The sequence below is a fragment of the Diceros bicornis genome, chromosome 10, assembly GCF_020826845.1.
Source record: "Diceros bicornis minor isolate mBicDic1 chromosome 10, mDicBic1.mat.cur, whole genome shotgun sequence".
Lineage (NCBI taxonomy): Eukaryota > Metazoa > Chordata > Mammalia > Perissodactyla > Rhinocerotidae > Diceros > Diceros bicornis.
In genome coordinates, this window is record NC_080749.1 from 78206566 (window position 1) to 78220024 (window position 13459).

At 39.1% G+C, this 13459-nt stretch overlaps 1 pseudogene; it reads left to right on the forward strand.

The window, feature by feature from the left end:
- Window positions 1–1797: 1797 nt before the first annotated feature.
- Window positions 1798–13459, forward strand: part of LOC131410471 (shugoshin 2-like) — a 29507-nt pseudogene continuing 17845 nt past the window's right edge.

Genomic DNA, 13459 nt, shown 5'->3' on the forward strand with positions numbered 1-13459 from the left:
TTTTGTATTTTTAAAAAATATGCATTAGTTTTGTAATTTAAAACAAACTAATTAACAAATACATTTAACACCTAGAACTCACCTGAATGCATTATGGCATCTACATAATTTAGTTCCATTTCACTGACTAAAGAAGGTTCTTGATGCTGGCTATAAGAAGACATTTTAGCCCAGTGGGTCACGTGAGGGCCGGGAGACATGTGCATGTGTAAGAGCTAGATTGAGACTGAAGTTCCAGATTGGGCCAAGGGCGGAGGGAAGTGGTGGTAGCAGAGGAAGGTGGGGAGTAAGAGGGTTGGGAGCCCAGACAGACAGGGTTTGTTTGTAGAAGGTATTAGGATTCCTGGATGAAAAGCATCTGATTCTATGGTGCCTTCAGACTACGTTTTGTAACTGATTTTGAGTTCCTTTAGGTGTTAGGCACCAACTTCTCTTTATTACAATCTTCTGCATCTCTCTCTTCTCCCCACTTCCTCCCCCAGCTCTGTCCCCTTAAACATCTGTACCACCACCACCGCTGCCGCTACACACAAACACACACTAATTAACAGTGTAAAATCTTTAGATCGTTTGCAAATAATTGTAAAACTTTTGACCAGCAAGAATAGAAGAGAAGTCATAACCAGAAAGCCAGGAATAAATTTCAGTTAGTTCATACTTTAATACATTGTTCCTTTAAGTAGGGACTCTTAAATCGCTTAAGAGAATGAGCAAAATAATTTTCTGGTCTTACTTTTGTTTTGAGTTCTTGAGGTTTAGCTACGACATAATCCACGAATGGAAGGTGCTCTTTGCTTTCACCGTCCTTGACACTGTGCCTGAAAGGCAACCCAGGGTCGTGTTTTCAGCACCACTGGCAAAGAGGAAGAGGTTGCCAAGGTTGAAACTGAGCATCCTAGTCCCCCGTGCCCCGCACTCCACGTGCGGCTGTGCAGGGAAACGAAGGCTCAGGGCAGTTATGTAATGTGCCCAAGATCACCTCATGAGCAGGCATCAGAGGGATCTTGCTGTTCATCTGTCTGCTCCCAAAGTTTGTGTTCTTCCCCCTGGGCCAAGTTTCCTCTCCTAAGGACGTGGCAAGTCTTCTAGAATCCCCTCACTGATGGGAAGTGGCGATGCTTTCCTGCGGATGTGGAAATAATGCTATTTGTCTGCTGCTGCCAAGGCCTTGTTTTCTTAACTTTTCAAATATGAGGGAAGAACAGAGAACAAAGAGTGTCTTTTGCAGACAGTGGTGAGAATTAAAACCCTTTTATTCAACTGTATCAAGAATTTTAAGTTTATAATATTCAATATTTCATATTTTATTGTTTTCCTGAAACCAGTGTTGTGTTAGAATGCAAATGCTTGTTCGTTATCCTGTGAAACAAAGCCAAACATTTGTCCTGCCAAAATAAAACCAAGTACAATACAGTGTTACGTACTTTTATAATTGCCAAGAGTGATGTCTGATCAACTCAGGCATACAAGATCAAGAAACATATTCGAAATAGTTCTTATCATTCAGAAAGAATGGGCTGCAGGAAAACTGCCTCAATCTGTATAATCTTTTCCGCTGCACAGGTCACTGAGAGGATTCAGAACCTGAGTAAATGTGTTGTTCTACCTGAGAAAAAACTATATCCCTTTTTTTTTTTTTTTTTTTTTTTTTGTGAGGGAGATCAGCCCTGAGCTAACATCCATACTACTCCTCCTCTTTTTGCTGAGGAAGAGCAGCTCTGAGATAACAGCCGTTGCCAATCCTCCTCCTTTTTTTTCTTCCCCAAAGCCCCCCCCGGTAGATAGTTGCATGTCATTGTTGCACATCCTTCTAGTTGCTGTATGTGGGACGCGGCCTCAGCATGGCCGGAGAAGCGGTGCGTCAGTGCGCGCCTGGGATCCGAACCCGGGCCGCCAGCAGCGGAGCGCGAGCACTTAACCACTAAGCCACAGGGCCGGCCCAACTGTATCCTTTTATTTTGGGGGGAAAGTGAGGCAAACAAGAAACTCTGGAAACCTTGCAATCTCCCTTGAATTCATAGAACTTTTTCCTCTCACCATGCTTCATGACAAACTTTTATAATGTAGGTAGGATTGGAGTAAAGTAAGTGGCTTGTCTTACAGATGGAATGGTGTATGACGACGGTTCCCGAACTTGAGCAAGGATAATGATCACTTGAAGATCTTGTTTAAAATGTGGATTTTTTGAGCCCTACTCCCAGACACCTGATTCACTCTGAGAAACTTAAGTTTATGGGGACCCTAGGTCTCTTGGTCGTATCACATGTAGCTGAGTTTCCTGCCTTGGTCACCAGGGCCAGCTGTCTGGCCAGCTGTGAGAACGAGACCCTGCGTGGAACCCAGATTTGACCAGTGGGAGCTCTGGAGAGCCAGGGTCAGCCTGAATTCACCAGAGTTCAGCCCCAAAGTGTGGCTGACAGGTCTGCTCCCTGGAGTTTGTTCAGGCTGAGTCCCAAACCTCAATCACAGCTTAAAGACAGGTGCCCCCTGTTGGCTGGTCCTGGGGCGGATTTGGAGACCAGAAAACACATCTACACCTGCCAGGAGGCAAGAAGTGGGAGCCAGCATCCAGGGAAGGACCCTGAGAGATGTTGATTTCTTTTAATACCAAAAGAAAAAAGTTTGAAAAGTGTCCTTGGAAACTAAATGGTCAGTACCCTGTTTATGTCCATTCTCTCCACTTTGACATTTTCACATTCATATAACTTGATAAATGTGTCATGACGGCATTGGGGAATGACCCATGACCACGCAGACAACCGGCTCTGATTCACTACATCCCCTCTGCTCACCCCAACATCAATCTATGAATGAACCGAAAGTTCAGGCATTTTGTGAGGGATGGCTGTAAATTTTTTTCTTTTTTCAGGCCAAGCACCAAAATTGTATTATATTCTTTTCCAGTCATTCTAGCTTTCCTTGTTTAAAATAAGTGGTGTTGAGGAGGCTCCAATTGTATAAAATATTTCCATTTTTGATAATTTGTGTGCCTTTTAGGTGCCTCCCCCGTCCGGACTTTGTGTGAATTAAAATAAAAGACAGACACAAGAGAGGTGTAAAAGCCTGCTCTCCACTCATCCTAGTAACCCTCCTGCAGACGGATGACCACATCCAGGGTCAAGTGCAAGGTCTCTCATTCTCACCTTGAGAGGTAAAGGGAATTTCGTGTGCTTTCAGCAACCTGAGCATTTGGGGAGATGCGCAGTTATCCTCATTACTCATTCAGCCAGTATCTCTGAAGCTTCCCCGCTCCTAGGAACTGGGGCCCAGACAGAGTTACCTGCCCCACGGAGTTGACACTCTGGTGAAGTTATTGAATGACTCGCCTTCGAGGGAGTCTCTTTTAACTCTTCCTCATATCCTCCGGATCTTTATAAGCTCACAGATAACCTAGAGATTGTTGAAAGGGTAACGAGCTGATTATTTGACCAGCCATAACAATTGCTTTTTGGGCATTTATATATCAGGATCACTCTCTGTTGATTATCTTTTTCTCTTGAGTTTGAATCATGTTTTCCTAAATTTCATGTGTTGAATACTATTGGAGTGTATCCTGGACTTTGTGAATCCTATGTCATAGAAAATATGGATTCAGGTATGTTCTTCCAACAAGTTTGATGTTTTCATTTTAGTAGGTAGTTATGTTGTCTGAACTTAAACTTCTTCTCTGTTATGAGTAACATGAAATCTCATTTCAGGTCTTTTATCCTTAGCAGGGCTGCTTCAAATCTTCTTCACATATATGTGATTCAGGAGTCAGCTAGAGATTTGGGGAGAGTTCGTACACAAAACTTGGGGCTCCCCTCTCTACCTCTTGTTTATGCCCCCATCACACGCACTTGACAGCTGTTGTAGTTGCCCTGAATTCTGACTTTCAACTTGACTGTGGACTTCTAACTTTTTAAAAATGTGGTGCTGACTGAGGTTCTCCACAATGGGAAACTCACCCTTCTTCTAAGTGTCAACCCCCCTTCAGTTTCTACTTGCTTTCTGTTCACTTTCCAGTGACTTCAGGTAATTGTTGTTTTATATTTTGTCCAGAATTTATGGACATCATCTTTGATAGGGTTGGATTCCGTAGTAGCTATTCGGGCATTACCCAGAAGCAGAACCTCTCTCCTCTCTATTTATTTTCATTAACTTGTTTCTTCAAGCGGCATAGAAATTTCCTCCAAATGGCTGCTCTACTAATAGTTGCCTTTAAATTTTTAACAAATATTTTACAATATTTATTTTGATTATCATCAGTAATTTTTAAATATCTATGATTTGTTTGGCATACAAGGAAAAATCTTTAGCATTGGGGGAACTTACCTTTCGTTCTTCGACTTCAAGAAGGTCAGTGTATCAGATTATTTCTGTGGGTTTCTGTCTTCTCATCCCCATAGATTTAGCTACTGTAGGAATATGGCTTTAGTTTACATGGATGCCTTTTGGAAACATAGCAAACTTTATTTCACACATAGCTTTACATGCAATTGTAGTTGCTTGAAACCAGAGGAAGAGTTTTGGGTATTCCATAAAATTAGTTATAGAAAAACTATAAATATTATGCATGAATATTTGTAAGTATGTTTGAACTTTATTCATTGCATTAGTATTATTATCCTAACAGCCTAACCAGTGATTATATTAGTTATCTCCTTGTGGGGCCACTGGGGCTGTGGGGGTAAGAAGCATTTCTGCTTTATTCCAAGTCTGTACTATTAGAAACTTTTTTCTACATGTAATTGTCTTCTTTGAACCCAAAAGGTAGCAGGGTGGGTTGGTGGTTGGATCTTAAATAAATGGAATATAGAAAGAACTATCCCTGTAGTTTTCTAAATACTTTTTGTAAAATACAAAATTCCTCATTCTTTCCCACTTGTCTTTAGGGTTCCATTAACTTCAAATGATGATGATGATGATAAAGAGAAAGTGCAACGTGACGACAATATTATATCAAAGACATCACCTGATAGTCCCTCTTCGGTATCAACAAGACAACCTTTATCAAAGTATAATTTGGAATTGTTATTTCTCAAAGAAAATAAGCAGAATGTGTGTAGTTGAAGGTATTCAGAACATATTTCTTCTATTGATAGACTTCCCCAAGGTGAGATTTTTAAATTCATTTTGAGTATCAGTATGAAATAGTTACATTCGTCAGATTTTCTTCTTGAGCCATGGTTTATAAACAGATAATAAGTTAGATCTATTCCATTGCAAATTTACTACCTTTTACCATTTAAAATTGCCGGTGAAAAATTTACTTTAAAGGTAGATATGCCAACAAATGTCAAATGCAGAGTGGGCTAATACTGTTACGCTGGAAGCAGTATTTAGAAAGGAGCCAGCCTAAAGAGCCTTTCTTGGTATCTTAGCTTATGAATTGAAAGATAGCAGTCAGTCATGCACTGCTTAACCACAGGGATACGTTCTGAGGAATGCATTGTTAGTTGATTTCATAGTTGTGCAAACATCACAGAGTGTACGTACACAAACCTAGATAGTATAGCCTACTGCACACCTAGGCTGTATGGTACTAACCTTGTGGGACCAGCATCGTATATGCGGTCCATCATTGACCAAAATATTTTAAGCAGTGCATGACTGCATATTTGTCTAGTTTCATCTTCTCCTTTTCGTAGATATAAAAATTGGGTGCCTAGATAGGTGTAGTGACTTTTTCAAAATCATAACCAGTTAGTGGTAAAGCAAAAACTTGAGCGTGACTAATGGTTGAGCAAGAGAGAATGATGACACTTACATTGTATTTACATGGTATTTCAGAATAATAATCCTATGGTGTAGGCTGGCTTATGTATTTGTTGTAGATTTTCAGATTGGGATATGGAACCATAACTATATTGAATTTAGAGCTTAGAATTATTTTTACTTTCTAGAAATGTATGTATGTGTGCACAATTTATATATACATCAGCTGCCTTCTGATAGCCTTTTTTTGTGTGTGAGGAAGATCGGCCCTGAGCTAACTTTTGCCAATCTTCCTCTTTTTGCTGAGGAAGATTGGCCCTGGGCTAACATCCATGCCCATCCTTCTCCACTTTATATGGGACGCCGCCACAGCATGGCCTGACAAGCGGTGCGTCGGTGTGTGCCCAGGATCCCAACTGGTGAACCCCAGGCCGCCGCAGCAGAGCATGAGCACTTAACCGCTTTTGCCACCAGGCCGGCCCCCGATAGCCTTTTGATGGTAATCCTTATCAGAGTTATCACTGTTATTGGGGCTCGTTCCTGGCCTCCTCCTACTCTAGAGATATATGTTAATGGCTCTACTTTTGGCTCTTCACTCTACTGTCGGACCCAAAGCTGAGTGAATTCTCAGAAACAATTTTCCACAGATACAAATGTAAAATGTGGGTTATGAATACTCTGATCATTTCTACTTTATTTTTTATTAGCATAGATTGTTTATAATATAAATATCTGAATAGAACACGTTGTCAGCAATCCTCTCTGTGAAACAGCTTGATTTCTAATTTAATTTGTTTAAAATAATAAATTTCATGTCATTACTTATTTCTGAAGGTATTTCCCTTTATTTTATAGAAAACCACTCAGACCAAAGTTCCAAGAGTCCTCTAATGAGTGAGATAAGGAAGAGCCACTCAATCAGCCACAGAAAGGAGAAACCATCTCCTAGTAAGTAACATGACTGAAAAAAATGTGTGTCATCTTGGGAATCAAATAATCCTGCAGACACTCCCTGTGTGACAGATTTAAATCAACAACAGATTTCAAGTCCAGGATTAACTCAGAATAATGAGATAAATGATCCTACTAATGAAATGAATATTAAAATGCAAAGAAACATACAGTGCCTTCCTGACACCTCTGAGTTTGCAGGTGAAGCTACTGCAGAGAGCATGAATCAAGTTCAGGGTAATGGTGACTTTCAGTTGCAGAAAACTGTGTATGCTGCTGACATGGATTTAACTGCAAGTGAAGTAAGCAAAATTGCCACAGTTTCAACAGGCACTAAAAATAAAAGTAATGAAAAACCAAATGATTGTGGAATGAAAATTTTCAGAAAAGTGAAAAATTCAAGCTCTGAAAAAAAGAAAGAAAGATCAAAGACAATTTAAAAATAGTTCAGATGTGGATATTGAGGAAAATATTGAAAACAGACCAGAAAGAAGATCTGTTGTCCTGGATGGCAAAGGGGATTCAGAAGATCCAAATTTTATTTTCAGTACTGAACTGCTGACTCAGTTGAACATTCTGGAGAAAATAACCCTACATAATGGCTTTGATCAAGATGGCAGACAAAGTACACAGTATAATCAAAAAAAGAAAAGAATTCTTGGAACAGATGAGCAAGAAGAAACATGCTTGTTCTCCCAAAGTTCAGATAAATTCCGACAGGAGACTAAATTTGATAAGGGTCAGAGTTCTCTAGCTTGTACAAAGGTAAAGCTTCTAGACAGACATTTATGATTCATAAGTTAGAAAAAGGTAATTATTCTCAAACCAAAAAGGTAAAGAAACCATTTCTAAAACCCTAGAATTCAGAAATGAATTTCAAACAGTTGATCTATCCACCAAAGATAATGGAAATTTCCATGATTATGAGACCCAAAATGTGTTGGATTTGAAAAAGCATGTCACTGATATGCAACTGCTCAGCAAAGTGAATCAAAAATAAATAAGAAGCTTAGGCAGAAAGTAAATTGGAAGACAGAAATAATTTCTGAAATGAACCAGATATATGGGGATAATGCTAAAGATGCACAGGGCCCGAAAAAGGTAACTTTTTCTTCCAAACCCAGGAGGATAAAGAAACCATCTCTGGAAACTCAGAAGTTTCTAAAGAGTTTTGAATACCTGCTCTTTCCGCCAGCGATACTGGAAACCTGTGTGATCATGAGACCCAGGGTGTGCTGGGTTTACAAAAGCAGATCACCGATGTGTACCCTCTTCAGCAAAATGAAACAAAAGTTAATATGCTTAGGCAGAAAGTAAATCGAAAGACAGAAATAATTTCTGAAATGAATTATTTAGATGATGACAAAAGTGTGTATGGCCCAGAAAAGGATAAGTCTTTCTTCCTAACCGAGTAGGATAAAGCAGTCATCCCTGAAAACCAAGAAGACCCAAGCGAGTTGACAACACCTGCTGTTTCCACCAAAGATAGTGGAAACCCATATGATTTTGAGACTCAAGATGTTTTGAGAGTGAAAAAGCCTGCCCATGATTTGCAGCCCGCTTGTCAAATCAATCAGAAATAGATAATAAGCTTAGGCAGAATGTATATTGCAAGACAGAAATAGTTTCTGAAATCAACCAAATCTATGAGAATAATGACAAAGGCATACATGACCCGGAAAAAGGTAACTTGTTTTCTCTAACCCAAAAGGGTAAAGAAATCATCCCTAAGAACCTAGAAGACTCAAATGAGTTTCAAACAGCTGATCCTTCCACCAGAGGTGATAGGAACCTATGTGATCATGAGACGCAAAACATTTGGGGGGTGAAAAAGCGTGTGACTGACATGCCACCTGCAAAGCAGAATGAACCGAAAATAAAGAAGAGTCTCAGACAGAAAGTAAGTCAGAAGACAGAAATAATTTTGGAAATGAACCAGATAAACGAGTTTAAGAACAAAGGTGTTCATGACCCAGAAAAAGGTACGTCTTTTCCCTAACCCAACAAGATAAAGAAACCGTTTCTGAAAAGCTGAACATAACAGATGACTGTAAAACAGCTCATCTTTCCACCAAATATAATAGAAATTTATACGAGTATGAGACCCAGCATATGTTGGATATGAAAAAACATATCACTGAGATGCAACACGCTCAGCAGAATGAATCAAAAACAAATAAAAAGCTGAGGCAGAAAGTAAATCGAAAGACAGAAATAATTTCTGAAACATTCCAAATACATGAGGATAATGATAAAGTTGTGTCTGGCCAAGAAAGCTATACCAAAGATCTTGGTCTTAAAACAAATGAATGGAAACAAAGACTTGAATGCCAAGGTATTATCAGTGGAGACTGTACAGAAATCAAGAGTAATGAAAAGGAAAATTGTGATCAGATTTCCAATCCTTACAAACTTGTTCAAAAGCATGGGAAAGAATCATCAGGCAAGGCAAAGAACATTTTGGCAAAAAGTGAAAACAAACCTATTTTGCAGTTAACAGATTCTTCAGAGACGTGTATGTCCTTAGAATCATGTTCAAAACATGTTCCTAATGAAGCTGATTCTGGTCCTGAAAACCACATGGAACCACATGAGAATCCAAAGCAAATAACTACAGCTCTGAATAGAAAAAGAGAGATCCCCTCTGTGGGAGTGATAACAGAAGGAGGGTGCCAGGCCAAAGTAGTCAGTAAAATGATATCCAAATCCAAAAGGAAGACCTTCAGAGAGCCTTCTCCAGATGGCCGTAAAGTAATGGACACCCTTCAGGGAGTATCAGTTGAATCTGAACAAGCTGATAAGGAAACAAATATGGAAAATGAGAAAATTGTCCCAATTAAGCCAGACTCTTACCCAAAGGTGTTTACATCTTTATCTCAGATATATTCACCTAACATACAAGAGTCTTCCTTTAACGGTGTTCCTCAGGGTTCAATACCTTTGAGTATTTTTTCTAGCAATAAGCTGGTAATTAGAGAAAGTTTTGCCCTGGAGAGCTCACCAATTCTTCAAGTAAGTGATGATGTGCGTGAGAAGATGGAAGGGATGAAATTTAAAGTCAACCAGAGAACACAAAAATCAGGAATAGGTAGGTCAATACCTGAGGTGATCAGGTTTTAAATGTATATATATTTTTTCCCTTAACCAGTAAAATATTTCCTATTATAACTGATATTTTTATGGAATTTAAAAACATATTTAACTGTGTATCCTGATCTATAGAAACAATATGAAGCAATTTTTAAAAGCTTAATACTTTGGGACGATAACTCTGAGAGTGTCTTGGACATTTATTACATAAAACACGGATTTGGCCTTTACCTCAAAGTTCTCTGATAATGACATTAGACAGATAATTTTCTGTCTCACGTATTTGAAAGAAATTGAGTGTTTTAGATGTATATAATAGTGAATTGCCCTGGTTTGATTTTACCAAAGGCAATTGCAAGTTTCTTAAGGGTGAGACTCTCTCCAGCATATATTTAATGCGATCAAAGCATTATTATAGGTATTTTAGACGATTAAAAAATAACCAATACCAACTCCCTTTCCTCAGAATACTTGGATGTAAAGGTAACAAATATAGTGTTGAAACGTGGTAAATGCTTTAATAAAAGCACACATATTATGGTGAGGGATGTAATTGTTATCCAACCAAGTGGGCTCGCCTCCTGTTGAGTTAAATAAGACTCAACACCAGTGGAAGTTGTCTCAAAAAGTAAAGTGTATTTGCAGCAAATAGGAGGCCCTGTGGAATCATTTCCAAAGTCATGGCGTCCCCGAACAAAGGGAAGCAGGAACTTTCATTTCGGTTGGGGAATGAATATTCAACAGGGAGAGGTGGGTATTCACTTTCGCAGGCTCAGTTGGAGAACAGGCTTCCACATAATGAGGCCTAAGCTCCTCCTGGAGAGATCTTTGCTTTAAAAATAAGGCAAAGGTCATGGGCGTAGCTCTTGTGGTGAGGCTTGGTCAGTTGCGGGATGGCTGGTGGTCACATCTCCTGAACATACAAAAGGAAAAGAAACAACTTGGAAAAGCAGTTAATTGGTTCCACCTTCACCCTTGAGTTTCTCAAGGCACCTAGTCGGTGACATAATGGGGAGTCATTTTGACTAGAGGAACCTGCAAAGGCATCATGAAGTAAGTAGCATTTTAGGCCCTAAAGAACAGGTAGACTTTTTACCTTTAGTGATTTTTGTTTTCCCCGGTTCTTCAAATAATACTCACTGAAGAAAATTGGATGTAGAGAATCAGAAAATAGCAAGAAAGAGTCTCCTGGAAGAGCTGCCGTCAGCATTTTGGCGTATGCGTGCAGACCTGTGTGGGAGATCAAGATTTGGCCACCCTGAAATATATCTCTTTACCTTGATTGTTTTCTCTGAGGGACATTTGACCTCCCCCACTAACTGCCTAAAGAATTTGACATGGTGGCTCCTTCCTAGAGCAGATCTATCATGATGGCTGTAAAGATAATATAAGATAAATGTTACAATAGGAAACGCACCAACAAGCCCCTCTTATCAGAAGTTCTGTCTCTCTGGCCACATTCTCTGGATGGCCCTGCAAGGAGCTGCCAGACAAACATTTACATTTATAAGGAAAATCTCCATTTGTAAGGGTATCTCCCTCTCTGTTTTGGGAAGAGGGGTGATGGCCTCATTTTTAGAGGCTTATCAATGTGAAAAGTGAGGCCTTAAATCTGCATAATAACCTTACTCTTGTTTACTGTGCTTTAGTGGTAATCTCCCGTAACTGACTCCCCCCACCCCCCACATCCTCCTTTGTCATTGGCTGAACATGGTATTTAAGACGAGAATTTCTGCTATTGTGTTGAGAAACGCAGTATCCCTGGTTTCTCCCATATATACATGTTATTAAATTTGGTATTATTTTCTCCTGCTAACCTGTCTTGTTAATTATTTGGCCAGCCATAAGAACCTTAAGGGAAAGGGCAGAGAGGGATTCTCTCTCTTCCCCCGACAGCTGAATCCATGGATGTTTAAAAAAATACTGGAAATCACACTATGTGTAACAGTACTCATCCCACTTTTTTCCCTTAACATTGGATCCTAAGCATGTTCCTTTGCTATAGGAAATATTGTGATATTGGACATTCCCGTATGAATTATCATTTTCTACTGAGAGCCCAGCATTTCAGCACATGTATGTGGAACAATAGGATTTTGGTGGATCAGGCTATTCCAGGAGAAGAGATACTGGAGCGAAAGAAGTAGAAAGGTCTAGAGCTACAGGACGTGTTAGAGGATGGGGAGCCATCTGTCATCTCTGCTCCTCAGGATGCCTTTCACAGGGTGAGCCATCGATGACAGATGTTCAGTGAGTGTGCATTAATTCGTGTGAGTCTCTGAAGAGAGTTGAAACGTGAAGAATTGTTATCAGCCTGTGTCTGATTTCAGAATAGAAATGTTGCGGGCCGCTTGGATAGTGTTTTCAAATTTTAAGTCTCTTTTCCTCTCATTATTGCTGGAAAAAAGTTAAAGTTGTTTACAAAGAATTTCAGTGCTACTATTGTATATTTAAAATTATAACTTGGTTATTGTTAAGTTTAAAAATTTGCTACCAATAATTTGCAAACCATTAAATATCCCATATCTATTTCCATATCTCTCTATATTTTGAGTAATATTTGTGAAAATAATATTCTTTTCAGGTGATAGAATACTACAGGACTTGACAAATACCAATTTTCTTTCAAATAACGCTGGTAAATCTGAAAATAAGTCAGAAGATCTATCTTCAGAGCCACCAAGCTGAAAAAGAAGGTGTACTCCTCTCTATTTAAAAGAGCCAAGTCTCAAAAGGTAGGTATTTCAATGATAGTAGAGTGATTTCAGTGTGATATTATAAAATATATGCTTTAAAAAAATTCCTGCCTGAATCAGTATTTGAACACTTCTGAATATGAATAAATCATATGCTGTTGACATGTAACAACCACAGTCTGATCTGGGTAAGATTTGAAGAAAGGTCTTTTGTTCTTTGAACAGACTTTTTTTTTTTTGCACGGGAAGATTGGCCCTAAGCTAACATCTGCTTCCTCCTTTTTTCTTCTCCCCCCACCCCAGTACATAGTTGTGTGTAGTTGTAAGTTCTTCTATGTGAGCCACTGCCACAGCATGGCTGCTGACAGACGAGTGGTGTGGGTCCGCGCCTGGGAACCGAGCCTGTGCCGTCAAAGCAGAGTGTGCTGAACTTTAACTGCTAGTCCACCAGGGCTGACTCTGAACAGACTTTTATAAAAATTATGTTACCTATGATTTGCAGACCACGATTTCAATATCTGTTACCTCAATTTATTTATTTTCTACTTTGTCCTTAGAAAAATTCGAAGTGCTTTATATGTCCTTTGGCCTCAAAGAGTAACAGTCCTTTTTCCTTCTTCTTTTCAACTTCAAACAGACCCCAACAAAGAGAAAATAGTACCTGCCACCGCATTTATCCATCTTTTATCAATATTTTGCCGTATTTACTTCATCTGTCCTTTTTTGTTGTAGTATTTTTTAAAGCAAATCCCTAATATTGGGTCATTTAATTCCTAAAACACTTCTGAATATATCTCCAAAAAGTAAGAACTTCTTAACAAAACTAAACAGCAATGATCACATCTAACAAAATTATCAATGTTATTATCATCTAATGGCTAATTCCCATTCAAATTTCCTTCATTATCCCACAAGTGGCCAAATGCCTTTTACATGTGTTTTATTCAAGTCTCGTTTTTTCCTTGCTGTTGTTTTTGGTGAGGAAGATTGGCCCTGAGCTAACATCTATTCCCAGTCTTCCTCTA